Consider the following 27289-nt stretch of genomic DNA (forward strand, 5'->3'; position numbering starts at 1 on the left):
AGTTAAGCCATTGCAGCAACCGCACGGTAGGCCTCCGTGATGAAGAGGGCAGCCAGGAGGCGGTGTGTCGATCAGAGGCCAACATTAAACATATCTGACGTCTGTATCTCCATCATCATCATCATCATTATCGTCTCTCAATGTCCAAAATAGCTCTTTTGCATTTCATTACTGGCGTTTTTTTGCTTGAAATTCGCGCGTTTTCTTCTACCGTTTTAGCCTACCTCCGACGTCTTTAGGGATCTGAAGTTTGCCTCAGTTGCGCAACCGGTGTGTGAACTCGATCAAACAGCCCGATCTGATCGCTGTCTAGACGTGATTGTGTGGTGACACCAGGAGTTCATATGAGCGTGCCTCCGGTGATCCGACCGCCGAGGCCTTCCGGGGTCGCAAGGCATTTCCTTCAAATCCAGATCGGGGTTGAGCCGGGAACCCGTCCTGCTGGACTCCGCGAGCGAGTTCAGCCTGGCGCAAGGTGAGAGATGGCATGCTCCATCGTGGACCAGAAGGTATCACACTTCCATATTCTTCATGTTTCATTCATTGCTGTTCACGTTAAATTACCATAGACGTAATCATCTAAATAATGAAAGAAGTGAACCGTCCGGAGTTTGGAACTCACTTTTAACTTCGTAGACTGCTTAGGCATTTGGTGCTTATTTTTCTTTACCACGGAGCGAAAGCTATATTTATATTGGCTCTGTGTTTTAAGGCGGCATCTGTTTATGATAGCCTGTTCAAATATCTGCCCCTAATGGATTTTGTCCATGAATTAATTTTATTTAGGAGTCTGTTAAGCCAGAACACACAGGCTTACAAATGAGCTTTAAACTTTTCAAAAGATAAAGAAATTGATAGAAAATAGCGGTTAAAGTGAATTCTTGTCATAACTGTGAGGGTTACTCCATGAACTGAAGCAACAGGAACACACACTGGATGTGAAGCATCATTAAGTGTTCTGCATTGTATTTTCCATTGACAGCAATGACGACATGGTGACGTTGGGCACTTATTGAACCAGTGAAGGGCTTGTACTAACACACAGCATCAGAGTACTGCAGGCCTGTCTCTCCTACTGAATTGCATTCTTTCTGAACTGTTCAGTGGATTATGTCCAGAGGTTTTATGCTTTGTTTGGGATATCCTACTGAACAAGTTTATATTTGCACTGAGTGAACATCAAGGCAAAATTATTTTAGCTCACCTGAAAAACAGTTGTATAATGTGGCCTTGAACTTCATATTTAAACTGCATTTTTTCAAGAACAAAGTGAGAACTGTTAAATAACCAGATTAAATGGATAGAAAGTACTAAACAAAAACATAACACCTGCATTGTTGCTATAGGTGTGTTTTTTTTTTTTTGTCTTCTTCTTCCCATGACTAATACTGCTTTGGCAAAATGAAACTATAAGAAGTGACAATGGCATTAAATTAAAAACAGATTAAAACATTTAGAGATTTTTAGAACATATCCTTAGAAATCAAAAATTAAATATTTATTAATACATGTTCTTAATATTTGTTAACATTTTGCGTGTTCTTTTTTTTTTATATACATATATAATTTTCTATTATTTTGGCAGAATCTTGTGATCTACTGAAGCAAACTGAATTGGAGCTCTTTGAGTAAATGAAGAAAGAATGTAGCCCTGCCCTCATATTTCTCTAAGTCAAGATGAAAATGGTTCTTTAGCAACACTCTTTTAAGTCTTTGCTTTTTTTCCCATACTTCTCTTCTCTCTTATAGTTCTAAAATATTGTTCAAACATGATGAATTTATGCTGTCAAGTTTGAGCACGCTCAAGCTGTCACAAAAGAAGTTCTCATGTGTATCATAAAGGTATTGAGGTTGGAACAAAAGGTTTTCAGTGAATAAAATTAAATATTTCTGCTTTTCCTCATAAAACTACTGTGCGGTTTAGAAGCTTTGTGATACAACAAACAAATCATATGGACCTTTTGTCCTTTTTGAAGCTTAAAAATTAAGCTGGCACCTCTCTACTCTTGTATGGAAATGAACATTCTGATAAATAACTGTAATGTGTTTCATTTTTGATAAATATGGTTAATGGATTTGATTTTAAATTTTTTTTGGTGTAACTTTTTTTGTGTTTGGAACGACATGAAAGTGAAAGCCACATCTGATGACATGTGAACTCACAAGTACTTGTACTAATTCATTAGTGTGTATATTCATATTCTCAGAAATCGCATAACACAGTGATAACACAGCAGTCAGACTGTCACGCATGCGATGACATCTGCACAGTTATTAATATCTTTCTGCGGCAAAATGTGTTTTTGTTTTTAAGTAAGCACCTGTGCTGTGACACGTCACCAGAATGATACTAGCTCCATAAATATTACTCATTGTGCGATCTTACAAAGTTTGACCGAGACACGGAGGGGTTGACAACAGCATAATTTCCCACCATTATCAAACTTTGTTTTCTTCCCCCAAAATCTCTTTCCACTCCCCTTGAGGCTTCCTAGTTTTATTCTGCAACACAAAGTCTCCGGAGGTTGCAGTCTGTAGTGTTTTAAGACATACAGGTGTTAAAATACAGAGCAGTATTTTGATAAGCATAACAACAACAAGCATCTTGTGGACGGCTTAACAAGAAACACCTTTTTTTTAAGGCCTGACATTGTCAGTATGTGTTTTTGGAAAACAGAAGTACTTGTTTAAATGTATTTAGAAGAAGAAAAAAAATGCGAATGAGGAACAACAAAAACTGCAACCTGAGCTCCTTCAGCGCCTTGTATACACGTTCTCAGATGGGGAGGCTCTCATAGAGCATAAGCACTCAGAGTATTTAACACTTTAAATAGTTAGATGTGAGATGTTGAATAAGTGTGTATGAGGTGAAGGTGACATTGTTATTGCAGACAGTCTCAAACAATTTCTGTGCTTATATTGTATTGGAATAATGTGTTGGAATGTGTTCGCAGGCTGGGAGGGAGTATGAGTTTACGTTCGTAGTCTATCTGCAGTTCTGTGCTGTTACGGGGTGTTTTGTTGGTTATCTGGGAAAGAACATGTTAGCTCAGACAGAAATGTAATAGACAAAACCCACAGCTGTCCTTGCGTCAAACTTCATTTCCTATCTTCTCTTTTTTTGATAAATATAAGGTAGGTCTGATGTGTGACCACACAGATGTGTGGAACAGAATGAATGTATCCTAACAATCGTACTGTTCGTTTCTTCATAGGTTTATTTCCGAGTGTCTCGTTAACCAGTTTCAAGCTTCAAAAAAGATGCAAAGTCACTATTAAAATGTGTTTTTTTTTAAAAGGGTTTTAAAAGTTGCAGTCCCTTGAACCTATTCATGCTAATATTCCTATAGCTTCAGACGACTTTAGATGAGAGGGAGTGAGAGTCCCACTGCGTCGACTGGTGTGAGAAATGCTATAACCAAATGGGGTAATACTGGTTTTTATGAACCAGATCCAATGGATTCATTAAAAAGAACTTGGCTCAAACTAACGATGGCTTCACAAATTGGACCGCACTGCTATCTCGGTGTGTGTGTTATGCAGTTATGCAGTCAAGGAAAAAGAAAGCTACCCTTTTAAAGATACTTATTGGCCTCATTGGGTTGGGTTTTTAAGAATTCAAGCCAATGCTTGGAATGTCAAGTTTCCTCATGCTAAATTATTCATGATGGACATCAAACATGAGGGAGAGTAAACATAACAGGAGTTTCATTTAGGGTGAACGAGTTCCTTTTAAGAAACAAGATGTTTCTACATCATAAGATGGGTCTTGGCCTAAACCTGCGGCGAGTTTTAGATCTCAGTTTGGGCCTCTTTGGCTGTGGCTGGCCTTTGTTATGAATACAAGTTAAGGCTGAGCCAGAAAGGGCGGTTTAAGTAAAGCAGAGGATAACAAATATCTCTTGAGCTGTAAGGATCAAGACTGTACCCTCAGTCAAATCTCAGAAAGTCATGAAAGGTGGAGCAAGACTGCTTGACTATGAAACCAACCTATAAGTGACAGAATTTCTGTCATAAATACAGTGCGCAAAGCTTCCAACAGCTAATTTATATAAGTAGTCGTCAGAGAGTTATATAAACCAATAGGTTTATAGCGCAAGACATTTTATATTGTCCCATTTTAGAAGCAGAACATGAAGATGTTTGCTGCAGATGAAAAATTATTCACAGCAACTGCACGATTATAAAGGGCAGATGTGGAGGTAAACATGTGAAAGCTAGTGAAAATTGTCACAATTTTTATTATAATAAGGCAATGTTGAAACCAATAATGTTAACTGTCAAAGATATAATTAGAAGTTTATTAATGTCCACACCAAAGCACAATCAGTTCTGTTTTATTAAGCACAAACTGCAGTTTTGTTGTCTGCCGCTTTAAATGCTAATGCTCTTGAAAAGCATAATGGGATTCTGATTGGCTGGCAATGTTTTTAATCATTCATCACAAACTGGGAAAAAAATAGTTGAAAAATGATTCCAACACTATTGTTTGCTCTGTGCTGTTATCGTTACAGTTTGTGGACACTATTCTTCTAGTCACTGTTATCTTCATTGTTTCTTGTTATAGTTATCAAACTTGGTGTTAATGGCCTTTACTCAATGATTCGACTGATTCAGAATCACATTCTGGGAGACGTTTCCTGTGATTACAAGTCTTAGTCTTTGATGAAATGACCAAGTGATTCCAACTTGGAAGACAAACACATGATATTTCTAAAAAGCGATTTTGAAAAAGAAACTTTTATATAAAATAAAAAAAAAAATATAGTTTTAAAAATATATTTGAACAGAAATCACTCTGTACATTTTACAATTAGAAGCACATAACAAAAACTAGCAAAAAGGGGCAGCATAATGACCTGCAGTGAAAGAAATGAAAACTCTCTTTACCATCTCCCCTTCTTTCTCACATTGACAAAAAAAAAGTCCTGAGTGGCTATCAAGGGGCTGCCTAAATAGACTGTGAATCCATTAGTGCTATGGATTATCAGGCTTAATTAAAGTGATAGCGCCTTTGTTTGAAGTTTGCACCTTTTTTGCATTACCACTCCTCAAAGTGTTCTTATATTAATCAGCAGGGCTTGCCGCATCTTCATGCTAAGCGCTAATCGATCCATTGCTCAGTCCATTGCATAGACGCGGCGGCAGATGAGGGGGTAGCTGATGAGGGCTGTGTGGACAGCTACTTGTGTTTGACAAGTGATTCATGTCAGCCTAATGCATCCATCATGGGTCTAAAACACAAGTAAAAAAATATCCTTGTTGTCGTGGAGCTAGGTTTATTGATGCAAATGGAGTCTCTCTAAAGATGGGCATTAAAAAACAGTGTATTTTGCTATTCATATTGTTACGATGAAAGGGGCTTCTAACACTGTAGAATTTAACGCAATTATAACATTTACATTGCCTAAGACATTATATTTGAATTATCATCGATATTAGCTTATATGGTCATCTTCCCAGCACTGGTCTTTCTAGTTGCTTGGCAACTGATTATGATTGTCTGTGAAGTAGTTATCTGAGTGCTATTATGGTGACAAGAGCCATGTGGGTCACGCACTCACACACACACACACCCACACCACCACACACACACACACGCCCACCACACCCCCACACGCACGCACACACACTCCTACATTGGGATGAGAGATGAAGCTGCCCATTGTTAAGCAGCTGTTCTGGAGAGTATTCAAAAGCTTTCATTACCATGAGATACATGACGGCTTGCATGTGTGTACACGTGCATGCATGTCTGTTTTTGAGAACCGTGGCTTCATATCATCCCATTCATCTTGATTTTTTCTACAGTGTATAGCAGGGCCGCAAAAGCACCCTTTGGTCTTCAGCCAATTAGGTGGCTGAATGGATTCTTGTTGTTGTATATAATACTGTGGCTCTGGCAAAATAGTCTTGACATGTGTTTCTTGGGTAGGGTGCCACCCATGGAGCTCAGGGATTCAGCTTTGCATATTGTTTATTTAATAGCGATTATTCATATGGAACTCACATGTGCTCCCAACATGGAAATACGATGGAAAGTTAACAAATAAGCTTGTTAATTGCTTTTCCATAATGAAGTAAACACTGCATATTTCAGTAATTGAAATGACTAAAAAAATGTACTGTTTGGTCTCAGTGTCAATGCAGTTTGTACTGGGGAATTTACATCATTTTTCATGGGTGTTCAGCAGGGTTTGGAAAAACACAATTAGCTCTTCAGGAAAACCCAAGCACAAAAACAGTCTTGTAGTGTTTTTTTTTTACATCCAGTTACTGAAAAAAGCCCTATAACAAGGTATAATTGAGCCACTTCGAGTTGAACCTTAAAGGTGCTGTAGGTAAGATTTTGACTCTACTAAAGCATAAAAATACCATAATATGTTTGCAGATATTTAAGAAACATGTGGCGTTAACATACTTGTTTATCTGAAAAACAATGCTACAGTCAGTTATTCTCCTTTAAAAATGTGCGTTCCGGACCGGAATGTCTTGTGTTTGTTGGTTTGTTTTGTTTGTGAAACCCAGTTTACCCAATTGTATTTCGGCAAACCCGGGTTGCCATGGTGGCGGAAAAACCACAGCATATTTCATTTCATCCATCGTCAAGTGCACTCGTTCGTCAATTCTGGCAACCGCGTGTGCGTCAAGGGAGCCAGGGTGAAAAAACCTCTCCAATATTTTGGAATTTGGACTGCATTACCTCAGTGTCAATCCTACATACAGCAACTTTCAAGTGGGAAGTGAAGCAGTCAGTCAAGTTTACATTATCTAGTAAACTGATTTCCACTTTATGTTTAAAAATATATTACAACAAAACACGATCAATTGTAACTGTTTTTTAAGAAAATAAGGGATGTTTTGTATAGCTTTTGGAGCAAGAGCGCCACCATCTTGCAGTACCACCGCAATGTCCTGATTTTTTTTTTTTTAAAAACAAATGTTATTTTAACAAACAAATGTTGTTAGTTTACATATATATCGTTCTCAGTCTTTTCAAGTTCGTCTACCTCCATTTAAACAAGGCATGTGTTTCAGAAAGTTCGTAAAGAAATGCTTTATACAGTACTTTACTGGCCAATGAGCAAACCAACCACCAACCCCCCTTTTCCTTTAAAAAGGTTACATGAATCGTTTTTGTTATATATTTTTTTAATTTAAAGTGGAAAATTCACTTATTAAATACTTGTAAACGCTTGACTGCCTGTTTTATTTCCACTTTAAAGCATCACCATTGAGCTTTACAGATCAAGTGTCTGATTCAATAAGCATTTAGCACTTTTTGTTTGTTTTACTTATATGTATATGAGGAGTGAAATATCCTTTGACATTTTTTGGGTCAGTGATGTGAAAAAAAAAGCGTCAGTAAAGACATTTAGGAATGTTACAAAATTCTCTGTCAATAAAAAGCTGATTTATTATTTATTTTTTACTTTCTATTCATGTTGAATCCTGGAAAAACATATATTGATTTCGACAAAAAAATAACAAACAAAAAAAATAATTAACATTTTCATTCAGTGTATTTAAAATAGATTATGCTAATTCAGCTTTCATCCACCACCGGAATATATTACATTTTAAATTATATTAAAATTGAAACTGTAATTTAAAATTGTAATTATTGTTTCACAACATTACTGCTCACATAAAATGCCATACTTTGATCACATAAATACATACAATAGTTTTAACCTTTATATCGACCTGTATCAGTTGTATCGGGTGTAAATATTGGTGTAAACGATTTTTACTTTTAATTGAGGGTTACACCACATTTTCTTTATCGTGGACTTTCTTATTGACCTTTAGATAATAACCATATTTTTTTACTTATTTATAACATTTATTTACTTTCCGATATATTTAAAACCAATGGAAGTGAATTCAACCTTAATAAAAAAAAGTCTCTCTTAAAACTGGTTAAGACTTTTTTCTAAGATGTTCTTAATTTCTATGAAAACAACTGAAAGCAGTACAGTTGAATGGAGGACACACACCAATGCTTGGGCTTAAATATTAGTTTCATGCTGTGTGAGTTAGTCCAGTTCACCCTATCATAGGCAAAAATATCAACATTATGAACGTCAATTTAGAGGGGCACCACCGGCTAAGCCTGTCATGTTTTTTTAATGAATCTGCTGTAGCACCTTTAAAGCCCAACAGGAACTTCGCTGTCTCCAGCCGAGTGCACTTTGCCAAGGGCTTAGTTCGTGGGGCATGTCGACACTGAGGAAAGGAGCTGTAAAATACTCACTAATAAAAGTGTGAACATACAGCTATTAAGTGACAATGAGAAACTTAGCAGTTCCTAAAAATAGAGCTGTACCCAGTTATGATCACAGTGTGCAGTTCAGTCTTATAGTGTCGCTCATCCAGCAATGCATTCTCCATCAGGAATTAAGCACATGTAAATGTTACAGTATGTGAGTGAGAAACACTTAATTTTGAGCTTGAAATTGAAGACATAAAGTTCTTTACATCTCAGTTATTACGGCTGTGATTTTTTTAAATTGGTGCTATTCTCCTTTTTGGCCCATCTCAAGCAATTATAGTAAAATTAGTCATTAGAAATCATCAGTACAGATTGATTAATTAGGGATAAACTCACCAAAAAAAAAAAAAAAAAATGACATTCTGACATATTTACTCACCCTCATGTTGTTTTCCAAACCTACTTTACTTCCTTATGCGGAACATAAGTGATATTTTTGAAGGACATTTTTTGCTCAATACAGGGAAGTCACTTATGCTCCCAAACTAAAATTTTAACTTTTATTGTTTGGACAAATGAACTACCTCAAACTTGCTTTTATAGGTACTGTATTAATATGATTTGATAGGACAACTGAACCTGTCTATCAACATCTTGTCTTTGGCAGAAGGTGGTTTCCTTGGTGTGGTGTGTGTAGGGTGAATAAATAGAGGAGCACAGTGCTCCAATAGTATGGATCAGTGGTTGTTCCAGCACAGACAGCAGCTATAACCTGCAGACTACACATGGTTCGGACAGGACTGATTGACTGATGCGTGGTTATGGTTCATGGCTGTCCTATGGGCCCATTGGACTGGTTCCCTCTGAATCTAGTGGGTTTGGTTTTCTGGTAGATGAACAAAGCCCACATACGTTTACAGCTCTCTAATATGATACTCTTTTCCCACTCTTCAGGTGTTTTCGAACGGTGCTCAAATGTTTTGTTATACAGGAACTGCTCTTGATGAGTACATGGATTATTGGATTGAATCCGTCGTTGGTGTAAACCCTCTTTTAAAATGCTTATTTTTCCATGCGTCAATCTTGGGAAACAAAGCCATTTATTTACATCCACTTATCTGGTTGCTTCAATGAAAACATGGCTTTTTTTATTGTAAATGTTGAAAACAGTTGTGCGGCTTAATATTTTGTATGTTGATCAATTTAAGTATTCATTTCCATAATACTTGGTAATGCATGATTAACTAAATGTACACTTATTGTTTGTTTTGCATTAAATATTTTTTTAATAAACTTTACTTTTATATATATATATATATATATATATATATATTTTTATATATATATATTACTAAGTATATATATAACTATATATATAATATATATATACTGTATATTACATATTTTAAATTGAATGTGTTTGCACTAAACACATTTAAACAGTTTTTAGTGGCTTCTCTACAGAGGCTTTATGTTAGTTCAGGTTTTATAGTTGCTGTCATCACCACACAACATGCCTGCCCACCTTAAAGGGACTAGTTCACCTAAAAATGAAAATTCTGTCAATATTTACTCAACTTCATGTTGTTCGAAATGACTGACTCACTTTCTTCTTTTGAACAAAACAAGTAGGCCTACATTTAAAAAAAAGTCTCTCAGTGTTTTTCTGTTGCCATACAGTGGAAGTGAGTGATAAAGCAGTATTCAAAATATCTTCTTTTGTGTTGCACAGAACAAATAAAGTCATATAAGAATGAACTGATGAGGTTGCGTAAACAATTTTAAAGTTAGCATGGATGATGTAAGAAAGTATGACAGTAACTAGAAGCAAAAGTACCTGCGTCAACATAGAATTATTTTAAGAGAACGCAGGCATTCCTTAAACGCACAAATGTTTGCACTGTCCTCTATTGGTTGCTTCAGATACAGCATTCTAAATATTTAAGATCCAAGTCGCCAGCCACATTTTTAAAACATGTTTTGGAAAGCATAATATTGCAAGTTATATTTCTCAGTACAAAAGTGTTCTCCCTTCTGGCACGTTCATACAGTTTTTCTCACAGCAAACTGCACTGCCAAAGTTACAACGGTGTTAAAGTTCATTACACTTCACCCAACCACTCTGAATTTACTTATGGTGAAACTAATGAATAAATCAAGTTGAAACTCTGAGAACTCCTCTGGAAGTGCCAGAAATTACTGTGACGAGTCAAATGGAAAATAATGATTAAATCATTTTTACAGTGAATAAGAAAATGTTTCATAGTATTTGCATCTGCTTAGCATGTATATATTTATGCCAAATACTGAGGAGAATATGAGACCCACCCAAACAAAGTGCTGAATCCTTTTTCTTTGAGGTGCAACATTTGACTCAGCCATGCTTTTGCACACAATGGCTCATAATACTACAAGGAAACAAACCACACTGCTCTACTGACTTTGGAACAGCGGTGAACAGCTATTTCTCTTCCGCTCATAGCCTCTTGCTTATTTATCATCCTCAAAACTGATTACAAGACAACGGTTTGTGCGTCACTGGTGTCTGTTCTTCTACTGGCATGGATTTCACATAGCCTAATAGAGTTAGACATCACCGCATATTTTGCTGCTGCTGTTGTCGTTGTCATCTTTGTTGCTGATAACCCACATCTTTAGTCTGCAGTCCTCACTGCGATTTGTGCTTGTTTTGAAGTGAAGTGTCACATAACCCGCCCTGATTTTATATCAAGTTGATATTTAATATTGTTTTCCCTTCACTTCCTTTACATCTGCCATAATGGAAAATGCATGACCACACGTCACAGGGCCGCTCTTATACATGACCAGTATTTGGTTTATCCTTACATATACGCTGCATCTAAATATGCCTACTTCTCTACATATCCACCTTATTTTTACGTAAGAACACGTGCAGCCATTTGGTAACATGAATGTGTGAGGCTCTCAAGTGTCTTTCCAATTATTTTTAGCTGTACAAGTAGCTTGTAATACTTTAAACACTGCTAGTGCAAAATAGTTTTACTGTTTTAGTGCATTTTTATTCTTCCAGTTATTATTATATAATGGTTAATGAACTGGAAGTTTCACACATTCATAGAAAATACTAGCCCACTTCTGTTTTGTAAAATCAGATGGATAGTATGTCAAAAAACAGGGCAGTAATGGTCCTGAATTCATAGTATGCATAAAACCAAGGATGACCATACGTCCACTCATGGCCACACTACGTAGCCAGGATTTCTAAATTGCCTAATAGATTATCTGTACATGTATTTGCATTGCTTTGATAGTTAACTGTAGATCCCACCTTTTCGCAAACCATGATTCGTACAATTGGTACAATGTGGGACAGTCCTGAAAATGGGAGCTTCGTCCTCTGCATCCAAGACGGTAAGCAGGGTCCCACATTTCAATTATGTATGTTTTTTTCCTGAAACTACAATGGCCACAATATGAACATACGGTATATAAAATGCAACTCGCATTTAAAAATCCATATGCAAAGCCCTCATGTTCTAGCTAAAGCGAGGAAAAATAACTAACTAATGTAATAGAGGGGATTTTCCACTGGAGACTGAACACTGAAGGAATCTGGTGTGGACCTCCTCAAAAGTATTTAAATAGCAGTTACAACCAACCAAGAACGTCTTCTAGACATGCACTGGAAAAGAACAGCCTGATCAAACCAGATCCACACAAAAAAGTTCAACATTCAAGTCGCACTAAAATCAGTAAAATTGCATTTAATGATTTGCATGGTCTATAAAGAAAATAAACTAGTCGCTACTTAAGGAAATTTATTTTAAGTATAAAATGTGATTTTTATACATTGTTGGACAGTTCATATCTTAGAAGCACTTAACAGGGCCCCTGTAGAGTAATTACATTGTTATCATTCAAACCTGGGCAAAATAAGTGCCAGTTACAGAGCCGGTCAAAATAAACAAAGGGGCTTATTGGCAATTTAAAACATGTTATCAACCATCGTATGGCAAATGGGTTTTTCCAACTCATGTAAATCAAATTTTACCCGTAGTAGGTAAATGTCATGCATTGTCACCAGGTGGTCACGCCATTTTTTGTTACAATGCATACACAATATTGGTCAAACTACTTTTTACTCATTATCTTCAGTAAATATGAAAACACAGCCAAAACCTGGATATTTTAGGCAATCTGAAAATCCCAGCCAGGAACTTGTCCCTGGCAAAAGTGTGGCAGTATGCAAAAGTAATCCAAATTACCTACTACCTCTGTTGGAGATTCCGAAAGTGTGCATTCTGTGATACTGGGACACTTTACTGACTTTACAGACACTGACAACATGGCGTGATGTAGTATGTCCAGATTTCAATCATACTACACATATTCATAATATAAAAAAACATATTTTTAGAGGTCACGAAAAAAAGTGCTTATTTAAATATTGTACCTATAATAATTTCAAAAAGTAAGCTATAATGTGTTTTTGCCGGCATGCTAGGCTAAAAGTAGGGTAATATCAATGCAAAGGTTAAATGATCATTTAACATGTGCACATCCACCGATCTGTGAAAATGTATTTTACATCCTAAAGCTTAATTGTAATAGCAGTAATCCAATTATGTACCTTTAAAATGTAATATAATGCATGTCTCCCAATATGACAACAGTTTGAGATCATTAGTTTGAGTAATGAAAGGGACTAAGGTTCTTTAGGATGCCAAAGCAGTGACTGGGAGGAAGGAACAAAGGTTTTTAATGTTAAGAGCAGGGCATTGAGCCTGGTAGTGGCCGTAGGCGAGAGGGGGTTTGACAGTTAGACAGATGATTCACTCCTTACGAGCTTTCACAGCGCTCGCTGGCTCGATCTTTCTCTCTGCCCGTCCATCTTTCCTCCTTCCCGTTTTTTTCCCCAAAAATACCTGCCTTATTCGGAAGACACGACAAGTGCTCGGCTCCAACCCTGACAACCAGCTTCAGCAACCCGTTGTTTTAAAGGGAAGACAACATCCAAATTGATGTTCTTCTCACCGTGCTAGCCTGTCATCTATAAAACACATACAGAGAGATGGCAGAAAATGACAGTCGTGAAAGACCATCAAGCAAGGGGGTCTGGGCAGCTCTCTAAGAGGCAATAACATAGAGTTATTGTCAGAGGATTCCACCGATTCGAGCCAGACATCTCCCAAGGGGTTAATGACAAGGATCGGTGTGTCTTCGGCTTTGATGGCTCAGACATGCAGCAGATATATGTGCATCCATTTGTGCCAAACAAATGAATAGTGCTCAATCAGGAAAGAGCCTTGGGTGTCCGCTGCCATGACAACCCACACTGTTACAGTGAGGCTGCTGTCATGGTGACCTCAAAAGCACACTTGCCTCTGTGTATCTTCATTGTGTAGCACTCATTAGAGTAGACAAGAGGGGAAAGAATCTGCACCAATTAAACCGCATAAAGAAAATGTGAAAAAACAGATACTCACGTCCCACAAGTGGTGTCAAATTGAATCTAATAAATGCCATAATGTCGTGAGAATACTGGAGGATAGTTTATGTGTGGGGCTTGAATCTAATTTCCATGCATTGGTTTGGAATGCGTGCTACTGCCTTAGTAAATGATACGCTTACAGCACATTTTGGTGCAGTGTACATCCGTTCGGAGGTGAGCTTCTCTGCCTGGTTGCTTGGCGATTCGCTGGTTTCTCGCTCCTCTTGCTAAACAATGATAGAGTCATCGCTATTTTCTCTCAAACCTGTGCGCTGGTTAGAAGCAAGCTTGAAACATTAGCGGCAATCAGATGCTCTTTAGAGACTCTGACTGTAAAAATGGTACATTTGGAATTGTGAAATAAATGTGACAGCACTATTCGACTGGATTGGGAACAAGGCGAATGATTAGTGTCCAAATCTGTTAACCTGTAGTCTGATAATCATCATATTTTTCACGGTCTGTTAGCATCCAGATATCTTGGATGGAGCCGTTTTGTAATCCCGCAGTTTCTTTCTCAACGTTAGTCACTGCTGTTCAGTGTCTCTATTTAGAAATTGGATTTTCTCCACATTCGTTCACTTCCTATTCAGTGCCGTGCCATACTTTGCTCTCTGTATATGCCTCTTCAGAAATCTCATTCGAAGCAGCTTCCTGAATCTTTGTACATTTAAATGCATGCAGGAATATCAGGCACATACATGCTCTCAGCTGCATGGTTGCAAGACCAGAAAAGCGATTATTAAATCAGGAAAAGGTTGAACATAATGTACTAGTATTTGGGAGCTGGCTGACTTTAAATTCAGGACTTGAAAATATATAATATATAATAAAATATATAATAAAAGGAAGATAGGTGATATAAAAGATGATATTTATATTATGTATAATGCAGTGGTCTGCGGTAGTGTTCTGAAATGAGGAGGCAAAGTCCCTTTTTTAAAAAAATAAATAAATAATAAAAAAATGTAAATTCCTGTCCCAGTCAAATGTTCTTGGTAAAATAAACATTACACTACCAGAAAATAACAACAACAAAAAAGCAATTCTATTTTATATTTTTACATTAACAATGTAATCAATATTCTGTTTATTAAAGCCAAGTATGAATCTCATCAAGTTAGTGTTTTTAAGCATTTTACATTTATTCCAAAATAATAAGTGAAGGCAGAAACAATTTAAACTATATATTTTATTTGTGAACTTATGTTCAGCTATTCTTTTTAATAGTTAAATTTGAACTATTTTTGAATTATATGGTTTCATCAGTCATCAAAGCTGGTAAATATTGGTCACACACACAGAGATTTACTTAAAATTTGACCAGCTGATTAATCACTAGAAAACTCCCACTGATCATGTTTTCAGACCATTTTAAGTCTTATTTTGATGTTACAAAGTGATTATATATTTAAGTGTGCAAGTCGTGTTATTTACTTTTTAAAATCAGTCTTCCCATTAATGCCACATTGTTCATTCAGACTGATTCGCGAACGCGGAATATGCATGAACACAAGAGGCGGGATTTATCGCATGAACCAATCACAGCTTAACATAACCAGTTGCCTTTATGTGTGCTATTTCAAAAGCTTATACTCAACACAGTTTTCTACCAGCATATTGTGCATGTGTGAACTTTAAGAGAAATGTCAATGCAATAGCAAAGTCTAAATACAAGTTGATTGTGACAGCCAGAATAGTTTTTTTATTTGTGATCTTTTTGGTTTGTGGTGTAATAAAAGCCAAATAGCTTAGATGTAGCTTAGAAGAGGTTGAATTGCCATTACATGCAGGCCTTCTCTGCAGTGTTGCTGCAACTCAACCCAGCAGGGATCAATAGGGAATGAGGCTAGTGAGCCATTTCCCAGCGGTCTACACGGGTCAGTCAATATGTTGCTCTCTTCTTTTTGACATTGAATTGATTGTGAGGCTGCTGTTTGTAAAACTGTTTAGGAGCAGTCAAAAAAGAGAGAGAGAGAAAAAACGAAAAGCATTTAATGCTGTAAATCTGTTTTTGTCAGTCAAGTTTGTCCCATGAGCATCATAATGTGGTTTCTGAGTACTTTTTAATAGCTGAATGAAAAGCTTCAGGTATGAGAAATGTTGTCTGTAATTTGAAAATGTGGGCAGGGCTTTTAGACGCATTATACGTCTGGCATCAGTAGACAAGCAATTTATGTAAGCTAACCATCATAAAACTACACACCACCCACTCAGTATAGCCTTTACTTGTGTAAAAATACCTGACAGACATCATTTTTCTTCTGTCACAGTTCCCAGAATGTGGCTTCTATGGGATGTATGACAAGATTCTTCTTTTCCGTCATGATCCAAACTCGGACAACATTCTGCAGTTGGTGAGGTGCGCGGCTGAAATTATGGAAGGGGACCTGGTGGAAGTTGTCCTGTCAGGTAAGTGGCATGTTCAATATTTCTTGCTCAGCATGTAGTTCATGCCCCTAGGGCGCAGATGTACATTCATCGTCTTCTCATTTGAGGCATAACACCTTGTTTTATAGATCGGTTAGACAAGACACTGTGACTTTGTTGCAATACCAGCGCCAAAGTTTCTGCAGTCTGCCACACACCCAGCGTGCGATTTCTGTGCCATTTCTGACTGTTATTTGTCTCTTAGTCCCTCCATTTCCCACTCTGGAAAAGTTGATGTGCATCCAAGTTTTGATGCCGCACCCGGTGTGAAAACCGGAGTTGCTTTGCTGAGGAAGCTATGGAGGTATCGCATTTGACACTGCTAAAGTGTTTCTACAAACACTTGGCAGGCCTTCCCCTCCTTCCTCCCCCTCTCCTCCCTGTGCTATGTCAGGTAATTGAGTAAAGACTATTCTGACGAGATAAAGGAGGGACTGACACCTCCTCTACCCCCCAGCCTCTCTACCAAATCTGGTGTGCTTCTCTGTACATGTGCATGCCTGTGACAAGATGAATCAGGTGATTAACACACCCAGATGCACACATTCTCATAGACGAGCCTTTGGGAGCCCAGAGTAACACTTCTCTATGACACACTTGACAGCTGCTTTCACTGTAAAGTAACACAGAAGAGTTTTACAACTGTCACAAAAGTAAGGTCAATGGTTATTAATTATGACACCCCCTTAAGGACCCAGTGTCTTGTCACTTTTCTCGAAGGGTATAATTTGACGCAAAAGTAAATCAATGGTCCAGCTCATAGTTTTCCTTTACTAATTAAGTAACCTTAGTATTTTACAGCACTTTTAAAGCTAAATTAATTCTTCAATAGCATTAGAAGAAAACCTGATTTTGTTCACCATATGGTTTTCAAAGCATGAGTTGTATTCTTTGTAATTGGCCTGAATGTGAAAAAAGGTGCAACGAGCGAGAGCTAATAAATGCTGATCTCTCGGATTATCACTCTGACAGTATCTCATGCAGCAATTAAAAAGAGCAGCATTTTCATGAAAATAAGAACTACAGTTTCTCTGCTGGATCTCTACCCAGTCTGTTCCAGTCTTTAAAGTCTGCTTGAAGTCTATTTTCTGCTGGATAAATTTAGAGTAACCACGGGTTGGCTTCAGTGAAAAGCGCGCTGACAGGATGTTTGGCTGTGCCTAGATCAACATAATTGCAACTGAGAAAGTTGCATGACGATGCAAGCGCTATACAAAACTGTATCGAATATTGATAAAGACGTATGCATAAACTTTAACAATGATTCCCTTTCTTTCTTGCCTTTACTCTCTCGGAGAGAAATCGCAGGCCTGAGTGTGTTGTGCCAGAAAACTTCCAATTTCCACCCGCAGCAATAAAAAAATTACAGGAGAAACAAGTATTTGCATTAAGTCAACTCAGGATGCCTTTTCAGTATCATACTCATTTCCCTGAAGCATTTAATGACAGTTTACAGGTAGTTCAACTTGCAAACATATCTTGGCCTTTAAACAAAAGGCAAAACAATAATTTGAATGAATTGAGGTAATTTAGCTGCAGAATGGCTAATCAGAATGTATTCTACTTGAGCGTACTAGGGGAAGCCATGTTGGAGAGGAGGCAACATGCGTGAGTCGAGGCAGACAGTTCTCCCGCTGCGCTCGCCACTCAGCCGCTATTGGTCCTGTCAACATGCAGCCAACAAGAGCCAATCAAAACACTCCAACTACCCCAAAAGCTTCCCTTTCATAGTACAATTTGCAAATATAAATAAAGCTGGGTTTGTTTGGAAGAGTTTGGATGGCAATTAAAAATCATCATATCTCTGGATTTCATTCTGTTCTATAAGATTATGCTGTGCTGCACAGAGTATTATTTTTAGAGGTCACACTTTACAGTGAAATAAATGATACAGCTCTTAATCTTCTTCTTTTTGTATTTTAAAGCTCTCAGACACTCAAAATGAGTCCTTAATTAATTAGTGCTTGACCACAGTCCCTTCTAAAGGGACCACCATCTCTAGCCCATTAACCCTGACAGACACACGGTCTGCCCATCTGATTAGAATTAGGCAAGGCCAGAGAGCCTGCTGCCCAGGCCTTGTGGCAGTTCTGTGGAGACGGGAAAAGCGTGCCAGACTGGCCATTGATAGATTGGATTTGGCCCACCCTCTCATCCATCTGTACCCCAAAGATACACATGCCTTGTGGGAGCTCGAAAGAGGACGGTTCGTAAAATAAAGATATAACTCCCTCTGCAACATTTGTTTGCCTTTTTAATCATGACATGTTTACTCAGTGCTGCTGGGATTAGGAGCGAAGCAAATTCCCTCATGAAGTCGAAAGTCCAAATAATGCAAACAAAAAAATGTGGTTATTTATGTGAGTTGTTGTGGGAAAACAACTAATTATGATTTTAAGTTGTAAATTGGAAATTAAGTACGTGGGATGATCTATGACTCACTTCACTTGAACAACCACAATTACACACAAATAACAGATGCTTCAGAGTTTAAGGTTGTCAAAACTTGACGTCTCTCACCAGGTATTGAATTTCCTTTAATGAATTACCAAGGATTTACATTGATGGTTTTAGCAGATTCAGTTTTACCAAAGCAACTTCAAATAAAATGCACAAATCATGTTAATTGCAAGTATCAGGACAGTTAGCTGAGAATAATGAAAAAAGATCAAATCTGAGGTCATTTGATCAATTTGAATGTTGTAATTGTTGTAATTGTTAAAGTGAGTCATGGATCATCAAATGTTGCAGATTCACACAGCTAATTGACATTAAGAGACAAAAGACTCACGATTTTCAAGTTAAAGGATAGTGTTTGGAGTAAAAGCACACATGCGGTTGGGGGTAAAGTGACATGGGTATTTTGAATAATATGTTACTTATGTGTCTCAAACCTCTCTTTCAAGCTTCTTTCAGCAATTCTTTTTGTACAAATGATGTTTCTCCCCATAAATAATTTTAATACATTTTTTAAAATAACATTTACTCTACTATTATTGTGCTCTATAGCAAGACACAGGCCATTCCTGTTATTCAGTAAAAAATTATAATGCTAGTGTTTATAATTTAAGGACATATTTCTATGAAAGTGTACAGCACAGAATTATGCTGTGGTAAAGCTTAGGTACTTTATTAATTATAGCTTGACTATTTGCTTATTAGCTGTGTGCTTTACAAGGTGGAAATAAAAAGCTAACATTAGAATTGATATTTAGGGGTAAATAAGGTGCAAACATGTACTTTTTAGCTTTTGTACCTTAGGATACTGCCCTAGTTACAACTTTTCTACTTTAGTTCTGAAAGTATAATGTGCTGAAGTGCTGATTTCACTCCCTGGATGTCATTAAGAAATTGGCTTTTTAAGGTATGGGGACACAGGAAAACATGTCTGCCAATTGAAACAACATTCCCATAAATCATCATTAGTTATAATCATTTTGATCAGAGACAGGAATATCTCTAAACAAATCACAGCTTTCGTGTTGAAATTTGAAAAATGACAACAAATGACAACATCCACTCATCCACAAAAGTAAATGAAAGCAGACAAAGACAAAGTAAAAGAAAAAAGACAAATGAAAACAAGCTAATCTGATTTCTCTCAACCAAATTGTGAACTACAACATATTACATGGAAATGTGCTTGATCTCAGACTGATGCACATAACACAGTGTTGGTCTCAGGAGAAAAACACTGTATTTGGTCTACTGTAAGTTACTTTGGATCGAAATATATGAGAAATGTACATTTTGCTTTTGTGTATCTTGTTTCAAACTTTCAGCTTCAGCTACTGTAGAGGATTTTCAAATCAGACCTCACTCCCTGTTCGTTCACTCATATCGAGCTCCAGCGTTCTGCGATCACTGTGGAGAGATGCTGTGGGGTTTAGTGAGGCAGGGGCTTAAGTGTGAAGGTAAATGTCTCAACATTCCACTTTTTGTCAGCTTTACATTAGCGGTAGAAACAGACCACCATGTGATGGCCTTTTGTCACTATCTTTGTGCTAGGCTGCGGGCTGAACTACCACAAACGGTGTGCCTTTAAAATCCCAAACAACTCATCCGTAAATAGAAAACGTACGGCATCCGTAAGCGACGACTATCTAACGTGTCCCTCACCGGCCTGACCAACACTCGCTCTGTGTCTGCTGAACCGTCTCCCAGCACCCCTGATGAAGCTTTACTGGTGAGTAAAGCCATACTGCATCAAATGCTCCCTTCTTCCTCAGTTACAACATAGAATACTCAAATATAAAATACAAATCATATGAATCTTACAAATACAACAGTTACATTGCGCTAATAATAATCTCCGATCATAGATTTGGCCCCTATTTGTTCACCCTATGCTAGTGCTGCATGCTTGTCCTGTTTATTAACACTACTCATTCTCTGTCTGTCTCTCTCTGCCTCTCCCCACACATCCTTTCATTCCTGCCCAGTCTCCTGTCAGTCCTAGCATGGAGGTAGGCACAAACTAATTTAGCTTTAACTAACCACCTTGTGATATTTTGTCTGTCATACACCCCCTGTTGTATGCGATAAGAGAAAATGAAAAATGAAATCTGTTTGAGCTTTTGTTTTGAAGCTTAATTTCATAAAGTAAAATAATAACTTCTCTTCATCATTAACAACACAACACAAAAAATGTTATGAAGCACATATAGATTAAAAAAAAACTTAAAATCCTCTTTTGATGGCAGAATCAAACATCTGTTAACTGTTCTCTAATCTGTTCCCTACACCTAGACAGGTTACAGCAAATGAACTGCATCTGTACTTTAGCTGTACAATGCCTTACTTTCCATGTGAATCTACTTAAGTCCTTTGGTGAAGTCTACAACATGGCAACAGGAAGCTATTGATCATTGTCTTTCTTTAGAGCACATTGAATAGTTGATTATGCACACCTGCGTGATGTCAGATCTATTCACTACAGGTGGTAAGACATCTGCATCTTTGCCAATCAGCAGCACATTAAAGATCAGCTTGATGAGAAAGTTGTTGTTCTGAGTTGATGCAAATTCATCAAAGCTCAGCATATACAACAATCTCCCTCAGCATGAACCTCGTAGAGCCCTTGTGTTTTTTGTTCACCTAATCGAGAGCGGTGTGGAGCTGACATGGCTTGGGTTAGTACCTGTGAGCTCATTTGAAAGTAAAAAAAAAAGTGAAAAAGTCGTGACATTTGCCAAGTATGGTAACCCATACTCGGAATTGGTGCTCTGCATTTAACCCATCCAAAAGTGCACACACACAGCAGTGAGAAGTGAACACACCGTGAACACACACCCGGAGCAGTAGGCAGCTACCTCCAGTGCCCGGGGAGCAACTGGGGGTTCAGTGCCTTGCTCAAGGGCACTTCAGCCATTAGTATTGAGGGTGGAAGAGAGCGCTGTTCATTCGCACCATCTGTGAGCCAGTTGCATCGCTCTCTCTTCTCCTTCTCTCCTCCTTTCAAGCACTGTTCTTCTCCTTGGGCACCATTAGGCCACAGCTGCCCTATTCATGTGACAAATGAATACTTTTGCTTTGCTTTTGATAATAGTTATTAAACATTTGCAAAATTTAATGACTGCCAGAAAAAAGCACAGTCACAGGTTCCATCCAAAAATGATATTATAGCTAATTAAATAAAATTTGACCAGCCTAGTTGTGCACACTTTACTCCAGTCTATAGTTCTCAGGGTGGGTTTATTTTTGGAAGATAATTTCTGTGTAAATACATACCTTAAAGTCTTGGCTAAAATCTATTGAACAATAAAACTTATATTGCAAAGGAAAAAATATATAGTTGTTTTTGTGAAATTATTTAGTGTGATAACTGGGGCATTTTGTCACACTGGAGCCTGCCATCAAAACAACATGTTATATATTAAGCTCTTTAGCAAATATACACACAGTAAAACAATTATGAAATCTATAATAATTATTGAAACAACAAGTATGTAACAAAAATATAGAACAATTAGAATTGGTTTCACAAACAACACTGTAATTAACACAGTGTGACAACTTGCCCCAATATAATTCAACAGTTTACCCTGACCTGACATTTATTAAAAATACCAATGTACTGAGAACTCTGTTAAACCTGTGACATAGCCCTTGTGTTGTGTGGATGTCCTATGCATCACGATACACTACATTATTTGTTCACAGCAAAAAACTCCATCAGACATTTTTCCTGGAAGAGGCCGCTCCAACTCTCAGTCCTATATAGGTCGGCCAATCGAGTTAGACAAGATCCTGCTGTCTAAAGTGAAGGTGCCACACACATTTGTCATTCATTCCTACACGCGCCCCACCGTTTGCCAGCACTGCAAAAAGCTCCTCAAGGGTCTGTTCCGTCAGGGACTACAGTGCAAAGGTACGAGCTTATCCACAATATTTCAAGCTACGGTTGTAGAATGATCCTCTTGAAAATATTACTCTTTATTGTCATACAGTAATTGTTTTAGTATCTTGTTGCTTCGTATAATAATGTGCCTGGTCTAAATCTCCTCTGATTCTAAAGTGTTTCTGTGTAATTCTGATTCTCTGTAATAAACCTTTATTAACTCATCTGAGCCGCCAATGGAAAATGATTACTACTGTAATTGCCGTGAATCTTTAATTTGTCCAGAAACCATTGCAGTTTATTCACAATATCCATTAAATCTAATTACACAAATTATGATAAGTACACAAATGTGTTTAATATAATATTCACTAAAATTTCTCCAGCAGATATGATGCTTTGTTCATGTTTTAATGCATTCTGGAAATAAATAGTTTTCTTTCCATTAATTTTTTATTTCAACTTTGTATATAAAAAAAAAAAAATCTTTGGCAATTTGGTTAAAAAAATCAGCTGCAGTGGAGATGTAAAAAATCTTGGTTGATATATACTGTGATGACGCATTTCCACAGTTATTAACATCATAAATCTAGCAAAATATTTTAAAATATATTGTACATTTATAACACTATAATTTGTTATATTAAATTACAGAAAATTAGTTAACGCTGCAGAATGAGTGTTTCTAATACAACGGCTGTGAGAGTGAATTTTTTTTCCCTTTTTTGTAAGGTTATAACCAATATAATGAATCTCTCAAATTTTTTTTCCCCTTTTTTGTAAGGTTATAAAAAGTTATTGCTATTGGAGCAACTGGTTAAGCAAAAATTACAGTATATTTGTTGCAGTTTCAGTTCATCTCTATAGAAGTTTACAAAACTATGACTATTTCTGCTTCTGAAAACCCTGGAAATTTGAAAACGGTGCTAGTTTAATGAAAGTTAAATGCTTTGCATTATGGTTGTGTACTGGGTGGTAGTATCTGAGATGTAGTATTCCATGCATACATTAAATCTACTGAACAGCAGTACATAGTACAGTATATGCTGTAAAAATAGAATACGTAGAACAGAGCACAAATATAAAGTGACACAACAGCTGCTTTTTATATACAATGTGTTTGTGTAAGAGGAATATATGCCATGTGCCAAGCAGTAAAGAGTGCAGTTGGCTGGGCTGTTACAAACAGGTTTAATGTTCATGTGTTCAATGTGCGAGGTCTAAACCTGTCAGCCACCAGCACAACAGGAACTCATATGTTTATGTGCCAGATTGGTAGTAAACTGTCTTCCTCACTCCCCCCTTTAACTCATTCTCCCTCTCTCTGTCTCTCTGTCATTCTTATATACTCTCTTTTCCCTCACACTGTCTCAGATTGCAAATTCAACTGCCATAAACGATGTGCACCCAAAGTGCCAAACAACTGCCTCGGAGAGGTGTCAAGAAACGGAGGCAAGTCTAACTTTAGCATCTCCATGCGATTCAATGATCAACACTGCAATCTGATGACAAAAACAACAATATTTATCCAACTGAACCTTAAATGCCTTGTGAACATCATACTTCATTCATAGCATAATGTGCTCAGATGACAAAACTGGGGTAATGTTGTACGACTAAATCTGTTTGTTTATATCACTTATAATAGCTAAGCAAAAATATTCTCAATAATTTATATTATTTGTTATAATACCAGAGCAATAAAAATTGAATTTCTTTCTGTACATTAACAGTAAGCATAAAATATCAAAAAAAAAAAAAACATAATAATAAAACACCAACAATGACCACACTATAATAACGTTCCCTATTTATATGATATATTATTAACAGTACTTTTCTGAATGGAAATTTGAAATGGCTCATTTTCAATGTCTGCTTTCTATGGTCGGTGGTGTTAAACTGACAGCTTTTTTAAACACATTATGCATCACGTGACTTACTTTGTCTTGGTTTGCTTTCCTGTTCGTTCCAATTCTTCTCTTATCATGGCTCATAGATCTGTTGAGTCCTGGTGCTGAATCAGATGTGGTCATGGAAGAGGGTTGTGATGACCATGACGGGGACAGACATAGTCCACTTATCGATGACATGGAAGAGTCTCTGGTTGTAGACTCTGCTGCTCTTTTGGAAGCTGGGCATGGTGAGCTTGGAGATTTCCAAGACCAAGACCCAGATGAATCCAACAGAATCATCAGGTAGCTCCTCATCACTTCTAGATGCATTATAAACAAAACAAACATCACAAATAGTTGACGTTTTCCCAGAAATACATTATCACCCATTTGTCTCAGTGACAGTCAGTGATTGCATAGAAAAACTGTTGAATGCAAAATAAAGAAATAAATGACTGCAAATACTACTGTTCTACTACTTCTGTTTAAAAGTTTGGGATCAGTGAGATTCTTAAATCTTAAATTATTTTAAAAGAAGTCTCTTATGCTCACCAAGATCAAAAATACAGTGAAAACTGTAATATTGTAAAATATTATTACAATTTAAAATGTATGAAAACAGATATGCTGAGTAATATTTCTATGGAAACATATTTTTGTTTCTACCCAGAATTCTTTGATGAATAGAAATTTATGATAAAACAGCATTTCTATTCTAAATGTCTTTACTGTCACTTTTGATTAATTGAATGCTTTCTTGCTTAATAAAAGTGTTAATTTCTTAAATAAAAACATTTTCTTTTGAATGGTAGTGTAACTATTACAGCATAACGGACATTATATCAAATAGAAATACTTAATATAAAGGACAAATACATAAAATACATTCTCAAACAGGAAAAATATAACAATTAACTGAATTTATTATCAGTCTTGCAGTGTTCTATGTAACAATTTGAGTTAAAACATGTTGTTGATGTTTGTCTGTTTGAGGTCAAGTACAAAGTAAAAAAAGAACTAAACAGTATGAGTATTCTAATGCTGTGAAATAGTTTTTGACCTGCTATTGACATGTTCTAGAAGGTTTTGACATGTCACCCTGTTTGTAAGCCCTTGCACCAGCAACAACATCCCACTTATGAGGGTGGTTCAGTCTATCAGACACACCAAGAGGAAAAGCAGCAGTGTTATGAAAGAAGGCTGGCTTGTGCATTTCACCAGCAAAGACACATTGGTAAGTGCTCTGGGTTTCCATTATAAACCTTATGAATTAATAGGTGAATTACCAAGTGAACTTTTCATACTGTACATGATCATTTCTTTTAACCATTTTTTTTTTCTCCACACTAGCGTAAGAGACATTACTGGCGACTTGACAGCAAGTGTATTACCCTGTTCCAGAATGACGCTGGGAGCAAATACTATAAGGTAACTTCAAGCCAAAAAATAAAGTATGACACTTGAAACGCACATTAACAAATGAATCTAGGAAGTATCTAAGGGCTTTCAGCATTTTCTTTGATAATGTCGATAGTTTGTCTTGACAGGTTTTATGCATCACTGCACACATCAGATCCACATGCATGTCTCTGCAATATCATTCAGGTTTCAGCTTTCAGATAAGACCTCTTAACCTTCTCCAACAGGAAATTCCTCTATCTGAGGTACTGTCTCTGGAACCAGCAAAAACATTCAACCTTCTGCCTGAGGGTGCCAACCCACATTGCTTTGAGATTGCCACAGCATCACTGGTGTACTATGTGGGAGAAAACTTGACTCGAGCCGACAGGGGAACACCGGGCTATGGAAGCAGTGTGCTTATTAGTGGCGTGGGACAGGACGTGGCCCGCATGTGGGAGATGGCCATCCAGCATTCACTTATGCCTGTCATCGCCAAGGGCATATCTCACGGCGGCCATCACAGCCACCACAGTATGAACTTCATGGTGAAACATTTAGGGGCTCATGAGAAGACCCTTAGAATGTTTCTAGGAGGGAAAACACAACAAATACAGACATGCAGCGCAGTTTTAATATTACGTTGGTGCAAATATGCACTGCATTTGATAAGTACCTTTTTGATCATCATTTAAGTACATTCTAAACATATGCAGGTGTGTAGCATGAATGCAATTAACGTCCAGCATGCTGGCATTGCCATGAGACATGCAATATCAACAATGCAATATAGAAAAATGTCCATTTTACACCTACTGTGTCATGTTGCATACTGAGATCTATTTTTTTCATGTACTGCTTTTGGCATATTGTAGTAGGGAAGTATCTGGACACAGGCTTTTGTAATAAATGATAACTATAAAATCACATCCAAACATTTTGGAGAATACAATATATATGGCAATTTATTATAATCAGTAAGAAAAATGAGCACCTTGAATGTGTTTATGATGATCAACTTGACAAAAATAAAATTATTTATAGGTACTTGCAATGATATATATAGTATTTTAACAATAAAAATGTGTACTTGACAACCCCAGTGTTATTGTAGTATTATTTATATACTATTATGGCATTTAATCATATTTTAAAATTAGATTTTATTTTAATATTTTCAGTTTTTATATTTAAGTGTATTAATTGTTCTATGGACTTTTGTCAGTTTTATTATTTTAGTTATAGTCAATTTAGCTCTTCAACTTAAACTTATTTTATTTCATTTCTAATTTTCATGCAAGTTTTTCATCTAATGCTTACATTTCATTTTTCAGCATTATTTTTTTATTAATGAAAAGATTTTTAATAGTTTTAATTTTAGTTAACAATAATAAAACTGGTGGGCCACCTCAGAGCAGTATTGTGCAGGTTAAATCTTTAATTTGCTTCTGAATTTTCTTTGAGATGATTTTGAGAAACTCTTGTAATGTGATATGTATTGTCATGCATTTTTTTTTTTTTTTTGTTCGGGTAGATTA

The 27289-nt window shown here is 36.8% G+C and overlaps 1 pseudogene; it reads left to right on the forward strand.

The window, feature by feature from the left end:
* Positions 1–344: 344 nt before the first annotated feature.
* The window catches only part of LOC109058360, a 33592-nt pseudogene continuing 6647 nt past the window's right edge, over positions 345–27289 (forward strand).

Source organism: Cyprinus carpio, chromosome A17, assembly GCF_018340385.1.
Source record: "Cyprinus carpio isolate SPL01 chromosome A17, ASM1834038v1, whole genome shotgun sequence".
NCBI lineage: Eukaryota > Metazoa > Chordata > Actinopteri > Cypriniformes > Cyprinidae > Cyprinus > Cyprinus carpio.